At 41.7% G+C, this 26681-nt stretch overlaps 2 protein-coding genes across 10 annotated transcripts in view; one reads left to right on the top strand and one right to left on the bottom strand.

Annotated features, from left to right (window-relative positions):
* The window catches only part of DPY19L1 (dpy-19 like C-mannosyltransferase 1), a 313514-nt gene that overhangs the window by 38660 nt on the left and 248173 nt on the right, over nt 1-26681 (bottom strand). For all 3 annotated transcript variants that reach the window (XR_014834285.1, XR_014834287.1, XR_014834286.1), the window contains 5 exons: nt 24676-24831; nt 17758-17861; nt 16832-16964; nt 15029-15235; nt 6902-7008 (listed from right to left, as the gene is read on the bottom strand). The gene's annotated coding sequence lies outside the window, so the exon portion shown is untranslated. The remainder of the gene's footprint in view (nt 1-6901; nt 7009-15028; nt 15236-16831; nt 16965-17757; nt 17862-24675; nt 24832-26681) is intronic.
* Nucleotides 1-26681, top strand: part of NPSR1 (neuropeptide S receptor 1) — a 270057-nt gene that overhangs the window by 165694 nt on the left and 77682 nt on the right. The gene's annotated exons all lie outside the window — the stretch shown is intronic.

Genomic DNA, 26681 nt, shown 5'->3' with positions numbered 1-26681 from the left:
AAATGTCATGGGATGGGTGCTGTAGAAGCCAACAACATAGATCCACACTGGGGGGGGGGACCCTGAAAAGGATCCTAGAAATAAAAACCTATTGGCTTGCAACAGTTATAGAACCAGGATCACTTCCTTGAGTGGATGGATTCTCTATTCACCTGTTAATGTTTGATCCACACCAAATCAAATATAATTAATTTGCTTATTTTGAAAAGGAGCATTTTCTTCTTCCCTAGCTAGTGTTTTAGAGAAGAATCCATGCCTAATTCGTCTCCCCCCCCAACAGTAACTATAGCAGCACTCATATATCTGTGAAAACAAAGAGCACATCATTTACCAGACACCTGAATGAAAGAATTGTTTTAATTCTGCATCTGTATATTTTAACTCACTTCTCCTTTCTGCCCATTTCTTACCCTTTCAAAAAAAAAATCTTACCTAATTCTTCTATTTTCCATTAGGAATTTTGACTGTAGGATTAGTCATGAGCATGGAAGGAAATCAGAAGATCTTAAAGCTGCTATTTTGGCATATTCTGCAATTTTCAGCACTTCCATCTTAACAATTTCTGGATGAATTAATGACTGTTTATATTTTATGAGCTAAAGTGCCAATTAAAATTTATTAGTCATTTATCATCTCCAAGACTGACTTGTCTGTTGTATTCAAATGCCATAAAGAAAGGGAGCTAATGAGAGTAACTCCCATTGAATGTTCAACCAAGGAAAGATAGAAAACATATTCTTTGACACATATTCAAATAACTTCCTTCTTCTGATAGGACCAAATCTTCTCATATTGGTGGAAATTAGCTTTGTCTCAAAGCACTTTCTGGAGAGCAGTTTACTAATAAACTAATGAATGCACCACTCTCAAAATCCTTCTAATAATTATCTGAGATCAGAGAAAACTGAGAGGTTCAGCGAGGGAGGTGAGACCAGGAAGACTGAGGTGTTCAAGGCTGTACATGGAGTTTACTACCAACTTTCCAATGCTGATTTCAGTCACTTTTTCCCTGGAATTTTGAGTTGCATATTGGTTCATTTATTTATTTTAAATATGCTCATCATTTATTTTTAAATTTTTGTCAGCTTTATTGAGATAAAATTGACATAGACTATGTATAAGCTTAACATGTGCAAAGTAAAGATATGCTCTATGTATATATCGCAAAATGCTTACCACAGTAGGTTTACTTAGCATCCATCACCTCACATAGTTACACTTTGGGGGTGGGAGAAGGGTGTGTGTGTTAAGAACTTTAAAAATCTACTCTCTGGGCAGCTTTTGAATATACAATACCCTATTGTTAACTGCAGTCACAATGCTGTACAGTACATCCCCAGAACTCATTCTTCTTAGAACTAGAAGTTTGTTCCCTTTGACCACCTTCACCCATTTCCCCCACCCCCACTTCTGGCAACCACCAATTTGTTCTCCATGTGTTCATTGTTTTTTCTTAGATTGCACATATAGCATTTGTCTTTAATCCACTTAAAGTTCATCTTTGTGAACAATATAAGATGGGGGCCAGTGTCATTCTTCTGCATGTGAATATCCAGTTTTCCCAGCCCCACTTATTGAAGAGAGCATCTTTTCTCTATTGAGTATTCTTAGTCCCCTTGTCAAATATTCGTTAACTGTATATGCATGGTTTATTTCTAGCCTCTAAATTCTGTTTCATTGGTCTATGCATCTGTATTTATGCCAGTACCATACTGTTTGATTATGACAGCTTTGTAGCATAGTTTGAAATCAGAATGTACTATGCTTCTAGCTGTGTTATTTCTCAGAACTGCCTTGGGTATTTGCAGTCTTCTGTGATCCCAAATGAATTTTCTATTTCTGGGAAAAATGCCATAGAAATCTTCATAAGGATTGCATTGAATCTGTTGATTGGGGTAGCTTGGGCATTTTAATGATATTAACTCTTCCAACCCATGAATAGGGGTATCTTTCCATTTATTTGTGTCTTCTTCAATTTCTCTCATCAGGGTCTTATAGTTTTCTGTGTACAGATATTTCACCTTCTTGGTTAAATTTATTCATAAGTATCTTATTGTTTTTGATGCTATTGTAAATGCGATTGTTTTCTTTATTGTTTTTTCAGGTAATTGGTAGTGTAGAGAAATTCAACTGACTTTGGTGTGTTGACTTTATATTTTGCAACCAAAATCAGGCAAAAATGCCCAATAAACTTTCTTAGCCAGATGGGGTCACCAGCTGTGATCTTTGCTCCAATACATCTGTGAAGAGAAATCTGTCACGATCTGAGCACTGGTTGCCGTAAGCTCCATCCTCCTTCTCTGCTTATTTATGAACCACAGTGGTCAAGTCCTGAAGTCTTTGTGAGGTGAGACCATAGTGGGCAACCTGGGAAGCATCCTGCAACATTAGGAGAAGTGGATGTTCACTGTGGGATATTTTTTCCCCACTGGGGAAATTGTAGGCCCAGAAGGACCCTCTCAGTATGGCCTTGTGCCTGCCTGGGGGATGGGTTATGCTGTCCAAGTGTAGTTGTTCTGATTTCCTTCCAACCTGGTCCTTCTTGGTCTCTGTGGTCCAGGAAAGGGGGATCGGTTGTTTCTGGCATTTTCACAATCATGTCTTGTCTCTGGACAGCTGCTAGTTTGTTTTTTTGTGAGGGGGACTGAAGTCAGGAATAACCTATGTTGCCACCTTGATGACATTACTTGTAATTCTTCCCTGTCATAATGAAAATGTTTAAGACTGAATTTTTTTTTCTGAATCCATAAAGCTTATATGAGATCATTCTTATTGTTATTCATTTATTTTCCAGATATTTTATTGTTGAATTTTTATTTCCTCTTTCACACAATAACGATTATTAGTTTTTGGCTATTTTTATGTTTAATTTCTAGATGACTTTATTTTTCTTTAACATTTTGCAATTCACAGTCAGTTTTATTGCCTTGCAGTCAGAGAATATTTTTAGAAGGCTTCTTGCTCTTTAGAATTTATTAAAAGTGTCTTTGGCGTATAACATGTAATCATTTCTTGTGAAAAATATTTAATATATACTAAAAAGTAGGAAAAATAATTAAAGTTGTGGAAATTTTTTATTTTTAATTTTTATTTTTTTGTCTTTTGTCTTTTTAGGGCTGCACCCGCAGCACATGGAGGTTCCCAAGCTAGGTGTCAAATCGGAGCTACAGGCACCAGCCTACACCACAGCCACAGCAACACCAAATCCGAGCCATGTCTGTGACCTACATCCAGCTCATGGCAACACTGGATCCTTAACCCTCTGAGTAAGGCCAGGGATCGAACCCACATCCTCATGGATACTAGTCGGGTTCATCAACCACTAAGCCATGACAGGAACTCCAGAGTTTTGGAAATTTTTAAAAAAGGTCCCCCAAATGAGAAAAAGCAGTGGTTTATTTAGATCTTGTTACAGCAAAGAAGTCAGTCACTATCACTTGTGTTGGCAGGGGCTCAAAGTCAGGCAGAGGAGTGCAAAGCTTCATAATGGGAAAAAAGGGAAGACTTCAGGTATGCCCCGATGGGAGGCTGTTGGCCTGGGAAGCTGTAGGTGGGCTGACGAGGAGCAGGCAGCCCACGTGAATGAGTAAGCATTGCATAGTTGGCTCTCTCTGGTTGGTCCTAACTTGGAAGCAGAGCTGGTTATTAATTAGGGAAGCTGCCATTTATTCATCAAGTGCTGGCTATTTGGGACAGATCACTATAGCAGGTATAGTTTGGCTTTCTGGACTGGGTCCTACAAATAATAAGTTGGCTTCCTGAGCTGAGTGCCACAGGTTGTGGTTCAGAGTTCTATTTTTATTCACAGTCTAGTCATCGTCCATATGCATGTTCAGTCTTTCAAAAAAATCTTTGTAAAAAAATTTTTTTTAAAAATCTTTGTATTTATCTTTCTGCATTTGCCCTTATTAATTATAGTCTTCAAATTTTCTCTATTTGCATATACATACTTCTTGCCTATTTGATATATCATGGGTGACTAAAAGTGCTGTTAAAAACTTTCACACTTTCTCTCATGTTCTTGTGGTATTTTTATCAATATTTATTTTATAAATTTTAACATTTTGCTCTTTGGTTCCTAAAGGATCCTGACTTTAAAATAAGTTTGAGTGCTTAATATTATACACACACACAATCCTTTCAGTTTCATTTATTAATTTGTTTAAATATTATTTAATATTAAATGCATCTATTTACTTTTTATTGCATTTGTTTTCCAAGCATTTTAATAAAATCTCATTTTGAAAATATATTTATCGCATTTGTCTTCGGCTTTGTGACTATACTTGCAATAATTAAAATGAGTTTTTCTAGAGTTGAAGGTTTCAATGCTCACCAACAGCTGGCTTCCCTATTCTGTGTTCCTTTATTTTGATAGAGCTTCCAATTTTCTGGAGTATTTTGAGTGATAATTTTTTCGCTTTTCAGGATGGGTGCCTGGATAGGATTCTCAGACACCTGGCCTTAAGGAAAAAGACTTTCTCTTGGCTCCCCGACAATGACAGTATATTGGAAATCTTGAATTCACAACTCAGATAACCACAGATGTTGCTCCATTGACTCGTGGCATTTCATGTTACAGAGAAGTCTGAAGTCAGTCTGGGATTTCTTCCTTTATAGCTTATCAGATTTTTTTCTTTTATTTCAATTTTTTTTTTTTTTTTTTTTTTACTTTCGAGGATTCATACTGTTATCTGGTTATATCTATTTATTGGTCTGTTAGACTGTTAGATCAATTTTGCTTTTTGCCAAGTAAGCCCTTTTGATTTGCATATTAAAATGATTTCTTAGTTCATGTTATTTATGTTTGAATATTGATCACTTTCCATTTGCTCTGTTCTTACGTTCAGGAACCCTCTTTGTCAGTAACTATGGTCCTTCTCGCTCACCATTTAGATATTTTGGTCCTATTCTACATTTGGAAGAATTGTTAAAACATTTTCTGATCATTGATTTGATTTTGATTAGCAGTGTTAACCCTACTTTCTGATGTTTCTAAATTATCTTAAAAGTTGCTTTTCCTGTGAGCAGTTTCAAAACATTTATTCTTTATATTATCTTGTACCTTTTTACTGCTGTCAACGTCTCAGTATTTCTCTTTTCACAACTTACCTCATGTCTTATTATCCTATCTTTCACCTTTTATGCCATAATCTCTAATTTTTTTCTAAAATGTAAAAAGAATACAAAACACGCTGTTTAAGATTTAAGTGCGGAGTTCCCGTCGTGGCGCAGTGGTTAACGAATCCGACTAGGAACCATGAGGTTGCGGTTCGGTCCCTGCCCTTGCTCAGTGAGTTAACGATCCGGTGTTGCCATGAGCTGTGGTGTAGGTTGCAGACGCGGCTTGGATCCCGCGTTGCTGTGGCTCTGGCGTAGGCCGGTGGCTACAGCTCCGATTCAACCCCTAGCCTGGGAACCTCCATATGCCGCGGGAGTGGCCCAAGAAATAGCAACAACAACATCAAAAAAAAGATAAAAGACAAAAAAAAAAAAAAAAAAAAAAGATTTAAGTGCGTTTCCGGAACTAAGGGATTTGTTTAAGTGCATTCTTTTTCTGACATTTGTGTGCTCTTTTCTACTTAATGTTACAAAATTTCCCTACCGTATGACTCATTCATTCCACCAAAAGTCACTTGCTTGATAGGCTGATACCTAAATGAATGTGTTTGCCTTTCATTTAGATTATTCCTGCAGTCGCTGCACAATACTATCCTTGGTTCCTACTCAGAGAAGAGATGGTTTATGTTTGTAAAGAAAATCAGTTTCTCTTGAGCAGGAAAAGAAGGTATTGTCCTATCACTATGGGAATAATTTAACTAAAAAGAATGAACTCTTATCCCAAGAAAGCTTTTTCTTCTGTAGAGAAATTGGGTTTCTTTTCATTCCTTCCCTTTGCTCCACCATTACCATACCATGTGATCTGGGAAGGGCACTTAACCTCACTAAGCCTTCGTTTTCTCATCTCTAAAATGAAGGCATTGTCTGGATGATCTAAAAAGACCAGAATAAGCTGGTTCTAATGATTCTGTGCTTCAAATTAGAAATTTCCAGCTGTAGAAACTGAGGGCAATTTTTATATCTTCAGACGTCCGCTAATTAAACAACTTTTGTTATAATGAATACAGGTCACCTTTATGAATTAGCTCTGTCACTTAACAATGGTCGCATCTGGTTCCTGATCCACATAGAAGGAAAGTGGCCACTGGACTGCAGTAGTCATATTAATAAGGTTGACTCATTCCTCTGTTGCTTGCTGCCTCACTGGGCTTCCCAGATCACCATGCTAAAATTCCTTCTGTGGTTTTTTTTTTTTTTTGGACTGCACCTGTGGCATGTGGAGGTTCCCAGCCTAGGGCTCTAATCGGAGCTACAGCTGCAACCTATACCACAGCTCACGGCAATGCTGGATCCTTAACCCACTGATCGAGGCCAGGGATCGAACCCAAAACCTCATGGTTCCTAGTCAGATTCATTTCCACTGAGCCTCAACAGGAACTGAATAAGCCACAGAAGGGGAATTCTGTGGTTTATTCATTCATTCCTTCCTCTTGTCAGTCAACAAATATTACTGATCACTTATTATGATGAGGCTTGGTTCTAGGTACTAAAGGCACCCATGATATATTTGGTTATAAGTTATAGCGGAAATAATACATCAATAAAGGGGATGATTTTGCTTTTGTCATGCGAAGTTCAGTGACAGAATAAGCCTTGGGCCTAATTTGCTTCAGCAATTCAGGAACCCCACCAAAGACCTGGTCTCTGACATGGTAGAAGGCATTTACCCTCAGCTGTCTTCCTCTTCCTAGTTACAGAACGCCGTATTCATTTGCTAGGGCTGCCATGACAAATACCACAGACTGGGTGGTGTAAACAACAACAACAAAATTTTTCTCACAGTTCTGGAGGCTAGACATCCAAGATGAATATGTTGGCAAGTCTGATTTCCTCTGTGGCCTCTCTCCTTGGTTTGGTAGCCATCTTCTTCCTTTGGCTTCTGTCAACCTAAAACAATAGACAGCCAGTTATTTCTCCAGCAAGGAAAAAAAAAAAAAGAGTATTTATTCAGGATCAACAAAGAATTGCCATTCAGAGTCTGCAAGTATGGCGAGCCACATACAATTCCTTCCACAACAAGGAGAGGAGAACTCTTTTAAAGTGGGGGAAAGGCAGTTCAGTTCAGAGGGCTATAGTTCCCTGGTTGAATTGAGAGTTCAAAGGATAATGGCTTTTCATTGGCCAAGTTGTGATGGTCTCTCACTGGCTGAGTTCTTGCCAGGCAAGAAGAGGAAGTCTTTCTTCTCCCTGTTGGGCTCTGCCATCTTCAGAGGACAAGAGAGCGCCCCCTTCTGGCCTCCTGACTATTTTAATTGAAGTTTCTGTTTTATCAGTTTTACACCCCGTGTGGTCTTTTCTCAACGTCTGTGAATGTCTGTGTCCTAATCTCCTCTTCTCATAAGGACACTAGTCAGGTGGGTCCCACTGTTATAACTTCATTTGGGCTAAATTACCTTTTCCTACCATATTTCTAAATAGTCTCATATTCTGAAGCACTGGGAGTTAGGATTTCAACAAATACATTTGGGGAGGGGGTTACATAATTTACCCCATAACAGATGCTTATTAATGACTCCTGGGGAACTCTTGTCCATGCACAGAGAAAGATTATGACTTCTAGAGGCCTTTTTAGAAATGTAGGAAGGCACCCTTCCCAGCAGAGCTTAGCAAACCCCCATATGCACCTCACTGACCTAACTTGAGCTGCATGTTCATATTTGAACTAATCAGCGTGAACAAGATATGCAGTTACACTGGTGAACTCAGATTAAAGTCAAATGCCCTATTCCTAGGGATTCAGCCTTCCCTGAAGCACACAGGCTGGGATGTGATATTTGAACTAAAAGCTGGGTGCTTACCCAAAGAAGTAGATGTTGGAGAGGTAACCTCATTACAAATGGTAGAGGGGCAAAAGATAGAATCCCTAATGCTTGGGAACTTCTCTTTAGGGGAGGGGGGAAAAGATTTTTCTCAGAGCTTCAGGACTGGGGCATCAGGGCATTTAATGCCTGGATTCCAGACCGAGACAGAATATAGTTCTGCCCAAAAGTTGGGAGCCTTTTGAATATCTTTAAAGATTAAAAGTGGCAACATACCACCTGAGAAATGTGATACTTGTGAGGTTATAAAGTTAGCCTATTCCATTCAACGCAAGGGAACTTACACAGACCAAATGAACTGCAATCATGTTTATCTCCCTGGTATTCATGCAGAAGGGTAAATGGCGAGCACAGACCTCCGAGATGTTTACAAACACTATCCCTTGCAACCTTATTCCAGCCTTGTACAATAAATATGCCCTTTATGAGGAGGCTCAGAGAGGGTAAGTGGCAGAGCAGAAGTCTTCCAGTGCCTTTTGCCCTCCACCATAGCTCCTCTCAGTGTGATGATACAAGAAGGAGGAACCTGGAGATGCAGGTAGTCACTTTCCCCTAAGGGGGCTCGAGAGCCATCAAGCACTTGTTCAAGGGGTCCCTGTGGTCATCCTTTGAGGATGCCGTAAAAGAGAGTGACTTAGTGGCACCAAAACTTTGTCCTATACAGCCCTCTCCTTGGTTCAGCAGTTATTGGCTCCATTATGGATGAACTCTGCCAAAAACTTTAACATTAAGCATTGTTGCCTGTCTTTAATTTTAATAAGTCATGGAAGTTTTACAACTTTCAGTGACTTTTAATTCAGTTTTATTTGGCGTACTCTTTCTTGTGCAGTAACAGTGTGATCCTTGTTATATAGATAAAGGCTGAACATGATCTATGACTTAACTTCTTCCTCCAGAATAATACTGCATGCTCCTGAGTTCTCTAGCTTTTTGTACAATTGGGTCATTGTCTCAAAATTGAAGGAGGCAACACTTGTGTTTAAAACGTGTCCTTGTATTCTTCTTTTCAGGCCAATCCAATTCACAATGCTATGACTTGTGTCGCCACCCACTTACTTGACATGTCTAAAAATGCCCTTCTTCTTGCACAGCTTTCCACACCTCAGCTGATGCCAGCACATCTCTGCAGTTGCCTAGAACACACATGAAGTCATCCTAGATTCCTCTCTTTCTCTTATACCACACATCCAATTAATCAGAAAATCATATATATATATATATATATATATATATATATATATATATATATATCCAAAATTCAACCACTTCTTGCCATCTCTGTTCTACTCTATTCTGAGTGTTCATCATCTTCTGCATGAATCACCTCAATAGTCTCCTAATAGGTCTTCCTGCTTCTCTATAGTCTATGCCAATGGTGGCAAACTATAGCCCATTAAGTCAAATTCTGCCAGCCACCTGTTTTTGTAAATAAAGCTTTATTGTAACACAGACAGGCTCGTTTGTTTACATATTGTCTGTGGCTACTTTTGTGCTAAAACAGCACAAAAATGAACAGATGACACAGAGATTATATGGCCCACAAAGCCTAAAAATATTTGCTCCCTGATCTTTTTTTTTTTTTAAGGGCTGCACCAATGGCATATGGAGGTTCCCAGGCTAGGGGTCGAATCGGAGCTGTAGCTTCTGGCCTATGCCACATCCACAGCAACCCCAGGTCTGAGTCACGTCTGCAACCTACATCACAGCTCATGGCAACACAGGATCCTTAATCCACTGAGCTAGGCGAGGGATCAAACCTGCATCCTCATGGATGCCAGTCAGATTCATTTCCACTGAGCCATGACGGGAACTCCTCTCTGGTCTCTTAAAGAGAAAGTTTTTTAGCCTATGAAATCCTCCTAACTTGGCAATCTGAAAGGTCCTTTGAATAAATATCAGATCAGGTGACACCTCTGCTTATATCCCTCCTATGACTCCCCACTTTTACCAGGAGTAAAATCCCAAAAGCTTTACAAAGATTTTTAAAGTTACATGGTACGGCTTGCCCATTACCTCCCTGATTTCTTCTACAGCCATCTCCCTCATTCACTCTGTTCCAACCCAATGGACCCCCCTCGCTGTTTTTCCAACATGCCAGGCCTGACCCCACCTCAGGGCCTTTGCACACACCATACGTGCCACTTAGAGCTTTCCCCAGGTGTCAGCATGGCTTACTCTCTCATGTTCTTCAAATCTTTGCTCAAATATAAATTTCTCAAGGGACTTTCCCTAACATCATTAATACAGCCCACCATCCTCAGACCCGAAAATTCCTGGGATTTCCTTCAATCTGCTCTGTTTTTCCTCTTTTTTCACAGCAATTGTTATATTCTACTATATTGTAATTTACTTATGTATTGAATTTATCATTTATTGTTTGCCTACAGTCCCTAAAATGTAGGGCAGGGATCTCTGTTCTATAAGAACTTAGAAAAGGACCTGGACACAGAGAAGTCATTCAATAAATATTTGTTGAGGGAATGAAAAAACAAATGAATAAATGAAAAATGAATTAAAATATTTATATGGCCTAACACCCAAGCCCTGTGGGAGAACACCCCCCCCAACATATATGCGATGTGTTCCTCTACCTCAAGAAGTATTATCACATACACAGTTGAAGGAACTCAGGAAAAGTAAAACGGAGTATAATCAGCACTAAAATGATGGGTATAGCCAAATGTTCGGAGTAGATCAGAATCAAAGAGAACCAAGTAGGACAGAGTTGTTGAGGAAGCCTTCGTGGAACATCACGAACCACTCCCAGAAAAGTGGAGAGAATTAAACAGACTGGAATAACAGTGGGAGGCAGGAAGGACTCATAAGTCCATGTGAAGGGCTCAGCATAAGCAAAGCCAGGGAAGTGGGGAAGAACAATCCTTACACATTTGCTGTTCAGCAAATTATGAGTAGCCCTAGCTTAACAATCCAGTGTTGAAGTTTTGAACTTCCTCCGTCAATCGTGAATCAATCAATCAATCAACCAACAATCAATGGGACATTGCGAGCCTGGTCTAATTCGCCTGGAGAGTCAGTGCAGAGAAAGCAAACTGTGGAAGGGAACATGGGGCCTTCTGGAAGACACCTGGCCAGGTAGTGCAGGAAGAGTGTAGTTGAGAGGCATGCCTTTAGTAGATGTCTTAGCATCTGCACGTAGGACATTCTGATGGGCCTTCATGAAGCCCCAACCCCAGGACATGAAAGAGAGGGAAAGACGATTTCCTATTAACAGTTAAATTTACTAAACCAATCCATGATGGGAAAAGGCAGAGTCCTCTAGAACCACTGAAATAGTTACTTTACTATTGCTTTATCAGTCATATGCAGTCCTCTAAACATGTAGTATAATATGTAATAGTGCATATATATATATAGATATGCATAATAGTACACATGTATGTTATATATGTATGTATGTATACTAGATATATAATATATATATTTTATGTAACTATATATAATATATATAGACATTCGATAATATATAACACATATGATACATATGGTATATAATATATAGAGGTGCAATTTATGGTATATACAGATACATTATAACATAAGTTATGTATGCAGATACATGTTATACCTATATGTCACATATCATATCATATATATATATATATATATATATATAGCTATATAGATCTATAGCATCAGAAATTAACAATCTGAAATTTTTTCGTAAAAAGATAGAAAATTGGAATTGGTTATATACTGCTGGCCAAGAGGGACCCACTAAATCAAGTCATCACTGTGGTGTGACCAGACTCATCCTTTGAATCAAGGATGTCATCAGGCCTTACCATGATTATGTATCCATTCTATCATTCAAGGCTCATAGAGCATCTGCTACGCACCAGGCTTATGCTAAGTGTCAGGGATTGAGTGGTGAGTGAAACAGACAGTGTGCCTGGCCCTGTGGAACCGAAGTCTAGTACCTGCAACTATTAAACACACACTGGTCAAGGAGGGTTTGAAGGGGTCTCCAAGACTAGCCACCAATTCTTGCACTGATTGTATGATCATGAAACCACCTTCTGATGACTTAAATCAGGAAAACTGTGATTTTAGAGAGTACTGACTACAGACTGGAAGCCTAATTTCTGTACCAGCTGGGCTGAGGACTAAATCATAGACCCTGACAAATGCACCACAGGAAAGCCACTCTATATGCCTCATGGGGACAAGCACACAGAGACACTTTCCTGCTGGATACACACCCTGCTTTTAAGAGAATTTTTTCCTTGAGATTTCTATCTTTTCCCCATTTACATTTTCTCACGTCTTCTTTTTTTCTTCCTCTCTGAGTCCTCCCCAAAATAAGCCTGTCTTGACTTACCTTGAGTTCATTTCGCAGACTGTCTCGTGTTAGCTCCCTGGCATCACCGCTTCTCTCTAGCTTTTGCTGGGCACCACAAGAGCCTCCGTTCCCCAGAACTGTTTTAGCCATTTGTTTCCAGGTCACACTCTGGGATATAGACATGACCTTTCAAAGACAGACAAGGAGAAACCACTTTCTCCAGTGGCAGGTCTGCCAGAGCATGAGCAGATGGCAAACATAGGATTATCAGCAGCACCTTCTAAGCAAGTTCTTGGAAAATTACCTGATTTCCTGGTGCTTCCAAAGATTCTTGAAGTTTGCAGACTCGTGCTGAGCTCCTGCAAACCATCTGCTTTGGTGCTGCAGGCAACTAAGGTCATCTGCAGCAGCTTTGTAGCCACTCAGGTGCCTCTGGATTTTATGAACTCAAGCCTAAGCTGCCCTGAGCCCTCTTCAGTCTAGTTCCCTGTGTCTAAGACATTTCTTACTTGAAATACTTCCAAAGGCTACTTTCCGATCAAACCTGAAAGGTTCAGTAGGTTTGTGTGGGAAGGACTACTCCCAGTTATTTGGGGCCGCTCCTCAATATTCTTGAACTAAATATATAATGGCCTCCCTTCAGAGAGAGGAGAGAAAACAGAAGAAAGGAGGGAAGAAATTACCTGTCTCTAGATTCCACTATTCGTGACCACAGTGCCCTTTACACTTCCTGTACTGGAGCCTCAATGACTTCGAATAATCAGAGGCTTGGAAAGAAGTCCTTTAGCCAATAGGAAAAGGACCTTTCTACCTGGCCTGATGTTGGATAATTGAGAAGCTCTCCTTGGCCTGTGGCTTGATTCAATGAGGGAGTATTAATTTGGGGTCTACTGTGTACAAGGCCCTCTGCTAGGCCTGGCAGGGAAGAGTGACATTGGTAGGAAATAGTCTTTCACTGGGGGGCTTCCATATGGCAAGGAGAAATCAAAGTTATTAACTGAGATGACACAGACAGAGGAGAATGTCATGGAGAAAAATCCATAAAAGCAAGAGCTAAGACAGTGTCAAAGAAGGTGAAATTATATTCTCATAAGAGAAATCAGATAGGTTTTTCTGGAAGACATAGATCTTAAATCATAGTCAGGTTTCCCAAAGGGTTAGGCTGGGAGCTGTTTTGGCCTGGAAAACAGGATACCAAGAGATAAGCACTGTTTTAAGAATATGGCAAACAGGCTTGCTTGGATAGGGAACAGGGACTCCATAAAGGAGTGAGATTTATAAATACATGCACTAGACGCACTTCATTGACTCCAAGGCAAGTGCTTCTCATTATCCTGGAGATAGTCAATTATAAGAGCAATTACAAAAAAAAAATATGTCCAGGCCCATATCACAGATTTAATTTAACTGATCAGGAGGCAAACCAAGACAATAGTTTTTCAAAGTACTCAGATGATTTTAATATGCAGCCAGGGTTGAGAAACACTAAGAAGATGCCATGAAATGCCCAGCACAGATCCAACTCAAGAAATGTTTGCTTTTGTCCTCTGCTGTTAATGTTGGAAAATCTGAGATATAATCCCAGGCTTCTTGGAGGACTGTCTTTTCCTTGCCCCATGTAGCCCGGAAGAGTGGACAAGACCATTTGGCACACTAGCCGAAACTTCCAGTCAGTGGGGACTTTGCAGAAGTACTGATACCTGGTCCTATCCTGACCAATTAAATCACCTTCTGGGGTAGGACCCAGGCACCAGTATTTTCCCTATTAATTATTCCACAAACATCTGGCACAAGAGCTGATCTCTGCTTCCCCATTATAACTGATTTGCAGTTCTTTATGCCACTTCAGTTTGCTCAGTATGCCTTATATTATAGCTACTTGTTTATGTTCTTTCTCCTACTGTCCTGTGAACCACCAGAGGTCAAGGCTGATGTTGTGTTTCGTAGTATTTTTGTCCATTCCCTTTCCCCTTTCAGAACCCACCAGAGTTCTAAAACACACTATATACTTAAGTCATATTAATTTAATTCATTGTCTGAGGCTGCAGATACTCATTTGAAAGGCTCCAACCTCTCCAATCTACTTTTTCGCTATTTTCCTTGTTGTTGCCATCTTTTCTTTTCTTTTGTGGTGGTTGTTTTGTTATGTCCTTTTTTCATGCGGTAGCCAAAATGATCTTTTCAAATTCAACTCCATTATTGAAGCTGGCCGGTGGGTATAATAGTACACGTACAAGAACACAATCAACATGCTTGTTAGTTATATGGTTGGTCTATTTTTGTGTGTGTGAGAAGGCCCCCACAATTTACAAAGGTTTCCAGTGATTCAAAAATGCACCTAAGGTTAAGAATCATTGTCGGGGTAGGTTGAGGCCAGATTGCAGAAGCCCCTGAGACAGGGGACTGACTCTAGGGGGTTGGAGAGTAATAGATTGGGACACTGGGTCATCACTGAAGTCCTTGAACAGAGGTACAACTGAATCAGAGACATGTTTAAGTGTACAAGCCAGAAATGCAGCGTGTGGATACAAAAGGGAGACTAAATTACTTCTGAGAGTCCTTTATTCATTTCTCAAAGGACTTATGTAATCATCTCCATTCTGTTTCCAGTTTCCTTCCTTCTATAATTTTTTTTTCTCCATTCACTTACCATGATAGCCTTATACTCATTTGAGCCTCTGTCAAAGGGCCACATTTTAGTAAATTAATTCTCTTGCTAAACATCACAGCTTGAATCCCCATCTGCTATTTTTACTAAAATATAAATGGGGGGAAAAAACCCTCTTACATTATCTGGGAGATCCACGTGGGCAGCCCGGCCCCATTAGCTGTCGTCTGCGTGGAGGTGGATTACGGGTGGGCGTGATCTTAAGGAAACAGCCCTTCGGTGGTTGTTAAACAGAAGATCAGACAGGCAGAGAGAGGGTGTCTCCCTGATCAGTAAGTATCATCACTGGTGCCCACAGCAAACAGAATTTCAATTGTCAGAGCCATCCTGGTGGAACAATAGAATACAACTGTGAATCTAATTATCTAGAAACCAAGGACATAGTTTCACTTTCCTGAATGAATTTGCATCTTTTAAAACAGTGAAGACGTTCATGGTTTTGCTGGCAGAGTCGTGTGATAGAGGGGCAAATGCCCAAAGAGGGTCTAGAGAGAAAATAAGGAAATGAGGTTAAAAGGTCAAAGGAAGCAGCTTCTGGAATCCCTCCTTTGTAGCCCACCTTCCAAATAAAACTTCGAGAAGAAAAAACACATTTAATAATTCATCTCAAAGGCAGAAGGTGAAATCTGCAGGCACCAGAAATGAAGAGCAAATCCTTAGGTAGGAAGACCGTGGGAACGAAAGCCCTGCAGAATGCACTGCCGAATGTATTGAGATGTGATATTGAGGTGCTGCGTTTTCACACTGCTGTGGGAGGTCAAGGCTGCAGGACTAGAGCACGGAACTGGGCCCCCTGAGTGAAGCCCGGAATTGGGGAGACCGCAGGGTCTGTGACTGGGAAATGGAAAATCTCCTACCCGCTGGAAAGCCAGCCATCTGTCCCAGGCTTTGTTCCAGGTCCCTCCAGATATGAGAACCTTAGGAAATAGGATCTTGGTGTAAAAGCCAAATGGAAACATGGATTGAAAATAAGACAACCCAATGGCGCCTTCAGAAGTGATCATGAAACTAGTGCCATGGAAGGAACTGTACGCATTAGCGCATCCTCAGAATTCACAAAGGTGACAGGGCCCCTGGAAGATGAACTCAGAGAGAAGGTAGGTGCCACTGAGCAGAACTGGGATGTGAGCTCCAAGGCTGACCAAGTTCGAGTTCACAGGGTTCCCCATTCCAGACCCAGTCGGTCATTCCCAAGTAGCCTCGGGAGTAAAGCAGAGCCAGATCTGGGCTAGATGGGTGGGCAGGCTCTCCAGTGACTTTACCTGTGCATCAAGGAGTGCCACAAAGACCAGGGGCCAGACAAATGAAGGTGTGCCACGGGTGTGTTCATAGGACACAAGACCACATGCATATTCGTAGGAAACTACTAGGACCACAAACCTCCCTCTCAGCCCAGCAGCAGTGATCTCTGAACAGAAGCCCCAGGATAGCACAGTTCACAGTGGAGATGTGTGCGTAGATTAACACAGATGACAAGTACCATCGTGCTTCCCCTGTTTGGAGGATTAATTGAGGACAGCTCATGTGAGAAAGGAGTGAAGAGCCTGGCTGTCAGGGCTGGCATGTTCCTCGCTGCCCAGTGATGCTTCAGAATGGAACAGAGATATATGATGGCCCCATAATTCAGGCTGCTTGAAAGACAGCAAAGAGAGAATACCTGATTTAGTGAAATTAAGAAGCTCAAGCCGGTAAAGGCAATGCTATCCCAAGCCAGCACGGCTCTCAGGATAAGCACATGGAAATATGAGTCCAGAAAGTCCTTCTCCCAAAGAAATCACCTTTTATGACAGCCATTCAGGTGCAGGTGGATTATGAAGTAGCTCATGCACTGAGGCATTTAAGAAAGTCAGAAAACCATCATATCATTAGACCCTCCACCAAGGAACTGTCAGTCAGCCTTACAGAATATCTGTGTGGCCTTACCTTAAACGTGTGGCAGAAATAATTCTTCTCTTCTCGATGGGGTCATGCAATTTGTTCAAGCCCATGGAATGTGAGCAGAAGTGATTATGCCACTTCCAGGCTGAAACCATGAAAAAGTCCCGTTAAGATTACCCTGCCAAAATAAAAAAATAAAAATAAAAAATAAAAAAGATTACCTTGCCAGTCCCTGCATTTTCAGTAGTGAGTGTGGAGGCTGTGTTGACACATCAGGGTCTTCAAAAGCAAAGCAGCCTGAATCACTCTGCATTTGGAAGTCATCTGCTACCACAGGCAGCATAAGCCCCATCTACTCTGTTACTCCAGAGACCTAATAGGCTCATCTCTGTAGCTCTGATGCTGGGACCACCACATGGGAGGACCAGGGTGGAGGCCTGGGGGGCAGCACCTGGGCGGCAGAGCTTGTTGTTCAGCTTGGAGTGATGTTGGCAGAAATAATCCTAGGCTCTGCCTCCAAGAGAAGAAAGTCAAGTGAAGCCAGTCAGGATGTGGGAGATGGTCTTGGTTGAACTCAAAGGAGGGAGCCTAGAAAACCTGGAGGAGGAGTGATGATGTGGGTGCCTCCAGAGCTGAGGTGCCAGGACATGGTATAAATTGTGCTCAGGATTGAGCTGTTCAGGTCTCAGTTTACCAGTGGGTGACACATGCCTCGGTGCCCACTCAGCAGAGGACATACTTGAGGTGAAGATTGTGCTCTAAATTCTGTCAATGGTGAGTCTTGTTACTTGAACCACAAAATGATTCTAGCAAAGGCTTCATCCTCCAGCCACTATAGAGGAAACAAGCTGATGTATGGTATTTATTAACATGTAAAATGGTGCCAAACATCACACCCCTCAAGGCACATTACCTGGTACCTTGGAAGATGATGTTGTCAGGAAAACTCTTCTTCCTAGCCTAAGCCTTACCTGAGAAGAGTAGGAGAGTGAATATAGCGGCAGCAAGTTCTGGTTCAAATCCTAACTCTTCTGAAAGGTGATTATGTGACTTCTTTCTGCTCCAATTTCCTCATCTGTCAAATGGAGATGAAAGTAACTCCTTTTTCATAAGGTCAGAACAAGAATTACATTGGATCAAGAAGAAAAGTGCTAAGCCCTATGTCTGATGCCTGAGTCTTAAATAAATGTTAGAAATCATGATTTAACCAGGATCCTTTGAAGTACTGGATAGTTATCCTACCTGCTCCCTTTCCCCCATTTTCCCATCAGAAGGCCGAAGACAGGTCCTTTCTCCCCTCTCCACACCTGCCAAGCAATTCCCGGGAACACAACTGCACCGTGGGGTCCCGCTCTGGGATGGGGCATCCGAGCTTAAGGATCTTAACTCCCTTCTCTATCTCTGCAGGCTCCAAATTTCTGACTTGCTACCGTTCTTGTCTGCTTCACACCTAGACTGGGGTGTTCAGGGGCAGGTTACCCAGAGCCCTACAGCAGCTGCTCTGTGAACACGGGCCTCTCTTAGAGGAAGAGCGGCCAGACAGTTCTCTCCTTGGTGTCCTTTTTTGGATTCCAGAAAACTCCCCCTTCTCACATTTTATTACCACTCACATTCTAATGTCTAAAATTCTATAAGGCAGGAAGGACACTGTTGTTTAGCCAAAATGTAAAAATTCCAGGCAGAAGATACATAGAAAGACTTATTGATCACATATACCTCAGTATAAATTAATTTCTCACAGATTACTTTTCTGAAAGCAGGTTAGACAAGGGGGATATATAAGAGGATGAAAAGGATCCAAATGAGAGCCCTGGGGACGGGAGGGACTGCCCTCGTGGAGGTCATCTGATGCAGTCTGCTCGGAATGGGCCATGTCCCCTAACGAGATGAACCCCCAGAGACCTGCAGGGTTCCTCGGAGTCTCACTCTAAGAAGAGACTGCTTTCAAATCCTGGGATTGCAGAGTGCTTTTTGGTTTTGTTTTTTGTGTTTGGGGGCCACACCATCGGCATATGGGGCTGCCCAGGCTAGGGGTCCACTTGGAGCTACAGCTGCCAGCCTATGCCAAAGCCACAGCAACACCAGATCTGAGCCATGTCTGTGACCTATACCACAGCTCACGGCAATGATGAATCCTTAACCCACCGAGCAAGGCCAGGGATCGAACCCACAACCTCGTAGTTCCTAGTCGGATTCGTTTTCGCGGCGCCATGACAGGAACTCCAGAGTGCATCATCTTTAAAGTGTCATCTGAAGAGCTATTCATCAGCCAATAAGAAGTAATCAGTGTGCATGTCCAGCAGGTGTGGGCTCTGGAATCAAAGGCATTTTTATTGGACACGTCCTGTCTGGGGAACTTTTGAGTACCATCAAACTTGTCAAAGGCCTACCTGCCACTCAGTTAAAGGATGTGGGATCCCCTGGCCCTGCAGATGTGCCACTGCAGCCCTTCAGGAGAGTATAATCACAGGGATAAACAACAGATGATCAAATCCAGCTAAGAATTATTCTGGCGTCATATTTTAGAAAAATTATTTTAATTTTTTTTTTTAGTTTACACATTTTAAAATAATATTGCAGAGTCCCTGTTGTGGCTCAGCAGGTTATAAACCCCACTAGTATCCATGAGGATGTGTGTCCAAACCCTGGCCTTACTCAGTGGGTGAAGGATCTGGAGTTGCTGTCAGCTGTGGTGTAGGTTGCACACAGCATTGTACAACCTACATTGTGCTGGCATTGCTGTGGCTGTGGTACAGGCTGGAGCTGCAGCTCTGATTCATCCCCTAGCCTGGGAACTTCCATATGCCATAAGTATGGCTGTACAAAGCAAAAATAATAATATTGCAGCTCCCAAAGAAATTTAGTTTATGTGGGTTAACTTATCTCTAGAATTACCACTTTGGAAATTAAAATTAATGAATTAAAATATTTTATTAATTTATTTTAAATAACAATAATAAAAATGTTAATAAAAATAACATGTATTATGAAAAGTAATTATTTTTTCCAAAACAAAACCAAAAAAAAAAAAAAAAAAGATTGCACTGTTTCTTCACCAGTCCCCTATGATGTTATATGTGTGGCATGGTAGGAAATACATACATTTGATCTATGCCCCATCCCTGGTGCAGATCTCCTAAAACCCCTGGAATTTCCTGGGTGACAGGCATGACAGAAGCATTTTCTGTTATTCATGAAAAGCCCCTTTCAACTGTACTTGCATTTATACTCATGAGGTGACACTTGGAGGTCCCCCAGATAGCTTCAGGATGGGAGCTGGTCCCCAGAGGAACCAACCCTGACTAAAGGGTTGGAACTTTTGGCTCCACTCCCTGCCTTCTGGAGGGGCTGGAGACTGAACTCAATCCCCAGTGACCGGTGACTTAAACCAATAATGCCTGCATAATGAAATGGCCATAAAATCCCCTGAACACCAGGATTTGAAAAGCTTCCTGGTTGGTGAACACAACAAAATGGTGGGGAGTAGAGATCCAGAGGAGGGTCTGGAAGCCAGGTGTGCACCCCCACACGTCGCCCTGTGCATCTCTTCTGCTTGCTCAGTGGCATCCTCTGTAACAAACTGGTTAACATGAGCAAAGCGTCTTCTTGAGTTTTGAGAGTTGTTCTGATGAACTATCAAATGGGGGCAGGGCAGGTTGTGGGAACTTCCAAATCTGCAGTCAGCCCTATAGAAGTCAGTCACCCGGGCACCCCATTTGAGGCTGGTGTCGGAAGTGGATAGTCATGTGGGACTGAGCCCCTCACCTATGATGTCTATACCAACTCTTAGAGTCAGTGTCAGAACTGAGTTGGATTGTTGGATAACCAGTGGGTGTCAGAGAGCCAGAGGCAAGTAACATAGGCTCTGGAAAACTCTGGAATGACAGTGAAAAGCAAATAACATCTTAACACGGCTGTAAAAGGGCTTTGACCTTGTAAAGCCTCCTGGAACTGTCTCAGGGGACTCCAGGGATCCCCAGACCCCCCTGACCCCCTGAAGACCTGTGTTTTAGAGGACTGCTTTCCGTGATTGGGATGTTGTGAAACGACCCATCCCTTGACTTCTAAATCCACGGTGCAAGTCTTGAAGGTCCAAGAAAAGCTTCAAAGCCACATTTTTGTAATTAAGGACATACCTAGATTTAAGATGAAGACCCCCAGGAGTATGGAATTTGTGGAGTAATTACGGATTAGGATGGAAGAGGATGGGTGCAGGTGTCTTTGCTGAACCTCCATGTTTGTGAGTCTGGAAACCACAAGGGAAGCAGCTGAGTACCCGGCTGTGCCACTGCAGGGCCGCACACACTTGGGGAAAGTCATTACATCCTTCTAAGACTTCCTCATTTGCAAAATGGAGGTAATGTCGGGGCACTTTGCAGATGTGACCTTATTTCTTATTTAACTCACATGCATATTCTACATGCACAGACTTGCACAATCCAGAGATACAGTTACGCTTCTTTTACAGATGGGAAGTTACTTGCTCAACAAAGGGCCCAGCAGACACAAAGTGACTAATTGCAATCCAGGTTTGTTGACCTGGAAGCCCACGCTTTTCCCGCTCCTGCTGGCCTGGAGAGAAGGTGTCTAGGGTCAGCAGGGAGCAGAGAGGGGGATTTGTTCTGTAAGTTTATCCAGAGCCCTGGCACATGGTGATCATGCCAGGAGTGAGTGAATACTCAGTATCTAATAACTGCATGGGGGAGGTTTATATAATGAGTGGAAAATGGGATGGTTGTCAGAGGGCCAGAGTGATGAGCAAGGCCCTCAGAGCACATCTGCAGGGTATGCAAATGCCCTCCCATCCCTCCTGGGAGGTAGAGGGATGGAGGGAGGTCTCTCCCTCTCCTTTTATTTAGATGCTGACGCCTGGCATAATTTGCGGCAAAGCCATTTTCTCTCTCACAGCTCAGTTAGGAGAATGGAGTCAGATGGTTAGCATGCTAGATTGTTCAGAGCTATGTTGAAGCAGCAGGTGACCTAGAAAAGATCTGCCCTAAGAAAAAAGTGATAACACATTGTCTCTGGATAATGATGATATTCTGCCTCTACGCAGTGTTAAGAAGTTTCAGAAATATTATGGGAAATAAGAAAGGGGTTTTTCATACAGCTGGCACCTTACTAAATAAATATATATTTCACACCTGATTCTTCAATGAGGATTCCAAATGCATTCTCATAGTGCTGTCAGAATGTCTTCCTAAATCACAAACTGATTGTTTTTCTTCTCTTATGCAAAGAATCAAGATGGACTTCTAGCTCAAGATTGTGCCTGGCTAATAGCTCTCAATACAACCTGTCCCATTTTCTCACTTTAAAAATATGGGAAAAAATGAAAACTCTCATTACTATTGAAAACCATCACAGAGAGACAACCTAAAGTCAGAATCAGAGAGGGATCGATGCTACTTATAAAGCAAATGGAGCTGCACTGAGAAACACCAAGCCAAGGAGCCCTCTGTTCCATGCGCAACACAGACTGTCAACATTTTTGAGACGGGGCACAGTGTGTGGCCTGCTCTGGCCCATCGACAGGGAGAAACTCATCCTTAAATGCTGCTGGGCTACAAGGCAAGCAGAGGATGGATGCTTTACCCTACTAACTACTTTCTAGAAAGAATATAAGTCCCAGGAAATGCGCAGTATGTAGGAGTGGACTCAGGATATAATGCTGTGTGTATACAGTCCTACAAGTGAGGAGATGGGTGTGTGAGTAGAGAGACATGTCTTGGTAAGAGTGCCCTGTTGGGAGTGGGTGGGAGTGGGTGGTCTGTGCAGGGTGTAGGGTGCGTGCATGGAGTATATGTGTGTGTGCATGTGTAAGCCTGTGGTATGTGTGATGTGTGGTATGAGTGTGGTGTGGTGCGTGTGTGTGTGTGATGTGCTGAGTGACTGTATGTGTGCATGAAGTGTATATATGTGGTGTATGTGTGTGTGTGTATGTGTGTGGTGTTTGGTTTATGCATGTGGGGGTGTGTTTGTGCATGTACCTGACTATCATAATTAAGAGTCCCCCAAAATTGGGCAATTGAAGGAGAGGGAGGTTTCCTTTGAATAAAGACCCTTCAGAAACTTGGAGTTGGCCTGGAGCTGTTTGTGCATGTTGACCTAGCCTCCCGATGCAATCAGCATGTTTATTATTGGTTTATCGTATGCTGAACCAAGAGCGGAAACAAGAGATTTTCATTTAACATATTTGCTTCTAAGCATCAAATCTGAAAAGGAATATGGTTATTTTTTGAGAAGAAGAAGAAATCTATCAAATAACTTAGATTTATAGAAGCAGAAATTATACCAAGAAGAAAGAAATAACATCTGGAAAGCTCTGAAGAAAAAGACATCTCTTAAAAAATATACTTCAATGACTAGACGAGAAAATATTGCAAGGAAATGTTTTAGTGTCGTGCAAAGAGGTAAGAAGGTGTGAGTAGGAACAATGTCTTAAGCAGAAAGGCAGGAAGAGGATGGCGAGAAAGGAACCATTGTGAGGAAAGGTAGGCACCAAAACCACACCTGAGGCAGTGGCAACCAAAAAAGGCCAATACCTGGTGCAGAAAATCCCATCAATTACTGGAAGGATGGGTTTGAGAAGCCTTTCCAGAATGCCGAGGCAAAGGATAAGAAAGTCAAAACAAAGTAAGAGGAACTAAGAATGGAAGACGGCAAAGAGTGTTCCTGGAAGAGAAACAAGCATAAATGAGAAAAAACAGAATCAAACTTATAACAGAAGATATCTTTCCTGTGCTTGAAAAGGGGGGAAAGGAGAAGAGGCTTGTGTGTGTAGGTTCCAGGAGCTCACTGCTTTTAGGCCCAATCATTGGAAAGACAACCCACCCCACCCCACTCCACTCCACCATCATTTAATCACATCTTAGCAAAGTGTTTTTATTTATTCATTCAACACATACTTATTTTAGGTGTCTGGTACTGCAAGTATAAAGGTCAAGGGAAAAGTCCTCAAAAATTCAGGCAGAACAAAACTATTTACTTACAATACCCACAGTAAACCAAATATCAGGGCATCATAAGAAGACTGTCATTTTAAGGGGAGAGTTTACGGCTTTAGGGATTTAATAAGCTGCCAAGTTACCTTTCATGCATGAAGGTAGCAAAATGACAAATGCAGGTAGGTACACAGACATTATTGAACCAAACTGGGTTCGGCTTGCCTGCCTCACAGACAAGCCAATCTGAAACAGGAGGGAAGAAGGCAGCGCACAACCCTGAAAAGAATGACATAGTAGAAAGTTCCCATTGTGGCTCAGAGATAATGAGTCTAACTAGTAGTATCCATGAGGACGAGGGTTTGATCCCTGGCCTTGCTCAGTGGGTTATGGATCCAGGGTTGCTGTGAGTTGTGCTGTAGGTTGCAGATGCAGATCAGATCCCTGGTTGCTGTGGCTGTGGCATAGGCTGGCAGCCGTATCTCTGATTTGACCCCTAGTCTGGGAACTTCCATATGCCATAGGTGCAGCCCTAAAAAACAAAAAGAAAAAAAAAAAAAAAAAGAATGACATAGTGCTAGAGGATATGACAAAAACTGGTTAGAACCAACTAGGTCCAAGATGGTGGATGATGTGACTTCCAGTGGACCTCAAGTTTCATTATATGCTCATTGTAACACATTAGCAAACTGAATGACATGCCCACAGGTGTCATGACAATTCTAAGGCCTATCATAAAAGGCCAAAAAGTGGGCAGTGGCCCAATTCCTGGAAATCCCCATCCCTTCCCAGAAATAGCTGGAATAATCTTCCCACTTATTAGCCTATGAAATTACCTAGCCCATAAAAACTCACCACCTGATACTTCAGGGCCTCTCTCCTCTGGCCTCTCACCATCTGAGACAGCCCACACTTTGTCTCTCTCTCAATAAATCTACTTCTTACCTATTACTTTGCCTCTTGATGAATTTCTTCTGTGCTGAGATGTAAAATCCTGAATTTCGGTAAGTCCTGGACCAGGTGTGTGATTTCAATTTAAAGAAAAACAGTGGGTTCAAGTCCCAGTCTGAGGTGTATGGTTTCAAATCTTCTGACACTGGCCTGAGGGGAAGGAAAGTACAGCCTTTATCGCACAGCCAAGCAGGGCCAATGAGAAGCCTGTGCTCAAAAGACCCAACCTCCGCATGGATTTTAGGCAAGAGTTTCTAAAGGCAGTGTTAGGGGAGGGGATCTCAGGAGCATGATCAGCTCACGGACCTTCTTCTGATTGGTTGGTGGTGAGGTAACAGGGTGGTGTTTCAGAATCCTAATCATCAACCTTCTGGTTCCAACCAGTCTGGAGTCTACATGTGTGTGCTCAGCACAAAGTCACCATCCTCCATCTGAGTGAGGAGTCTTAGTTCTTGCACAACAACTCAAAGATCTGTGTCAGATTGTTATGTATATCCCTTGAGGAGGAACTAGGTTTTATCACTGAACTATTGTTTCTTGATTGCTTTCCTTTTATTTCTGTGTTCCCTCATTTCCCTCATTAGTAACTGCTCCAGTCTATTCCTTGGAACTGAGGGAAAGCCTAGGAGATTAAAGGTTTTTTTTCTACAAAAGTGAAACAAGAGGGCTTTATGCACCCAAGAGGGCCCTGCAGGGTCCTGCTCAGTTTCACAGTGGTGTAAAAACCATGGCATTAGTATTGAAAGATTAAAACTATATTTAAAGGTATTCCACAAGCAGTGGACAGTTGTAGTAGAAAGAATTAGAGCCCTAAAATTGAAGAAGTCATGTACAGAAGTCCTAAAATTATTAAAATAGACATAATCATAAATAATTGGTACACGTGGGGAGTTTCTGCTGTGGCTCAGCAGGTTACAAACCTGACTGGTATCCATCAGGATTCAGGTTTGATCCCTGGCCTCCCTCAGTGGGTTAAGGATCCAGTGTTGCCGTGAGCTGTGGTGTAGGGCACAGAGGCCACTCAGATGCTGAGTTGTGGTGGCTGTGGTATAGGCCAACAGCTACAGCTCTGATTTGACCCCTAGCCTGGGAACTTCCATATGCTGCAGATGCAGCCCTAAAAAGCAAAAAATAAAAAATTTTTTAAAAAATTGTACATGTGGTTGTAAACTGAAAATAATATAACAAATATTATACTAGAAAAAAACATATAAACATATATACACTTAACAATTCTATTGGTAGAGAATTTCTCAAGGAATTATTTAAAGATGAATGGTTTCTAAACAAGGATATAATTTACTATGTTGTATATAAGATGAAAAAAATAGAATAAGAATAAAATGGTGGTGGTACTGGTTCTATAAGCAGTAACTTATGATGAAATAAAGTAGAACAATTTAGATAATGTCCATTTATAGGGTAATAAGCTGTGATATTGTTACCCTAACACGGGATTCATCTCTTGGTGTTGAGCCAAAAGATAGAACCAAGCCAAAACTGGGGAGAAGGAAGGACTTATCATTACCTGCAGCAAGTACTGAGAATACCAGGGTTCTTTCTCAAAGCAGTGGCTCCCCAACAGCAAAACTGGGGGAGTTTTAAGCTAAGGGTACATGCATATTCATGGTGGGGCTTGGGTTGTCTACAATAGTCCAAACTTGAGTTGATTTTTCAAAATCACATGGGTCAGAAAAGGTCAACATTGTCATCCCTCAAGTTCCTTCCAGCTGATCTGGAGGTTGAGTGCTTCACACTAATCTTTACCAGTGAAACAGAACTGGGAGTCTTTACTGCCCAGATACTATCTTTGCTATTGTTACTTCTCTCTTTCTTGGTAACAGTCATTTGTTTCTGTATCCTTTTGTTCCCTGAAGATTATTAATTACTGTGACCTGATCAAGGGCAAGCATTGTGGCCAGGCTTAGATCACAAAGTGGTTTCTCTTCTGGTTACAATGTTTTGTTTTGTTTTGTTTTTTTCAAAGAAAAGGTTAAAAC

Source organism: Sus scrofa, chromosome 18, assembly GCF_054392235.1.
Source record: "Sus scrofa isolate SSC_HxYL_T2T_F1_AM1 chromosome 18, Sscrofa_HxYL_maternal_Yorkshire_Landrace_v2.0, whole genome shotgun sequence".
Lineage (NCBI taxonomy): Eukaryota > Metazoa > Chordata > Mammalia > Artiodactyla > Suidae > Sus > Sus scrofa.
The sequence above is the reverse complement of the archived record's forward strand: the minus strand, read 5'-3'. Positions and strand labels throughout refer to the sequence as shown.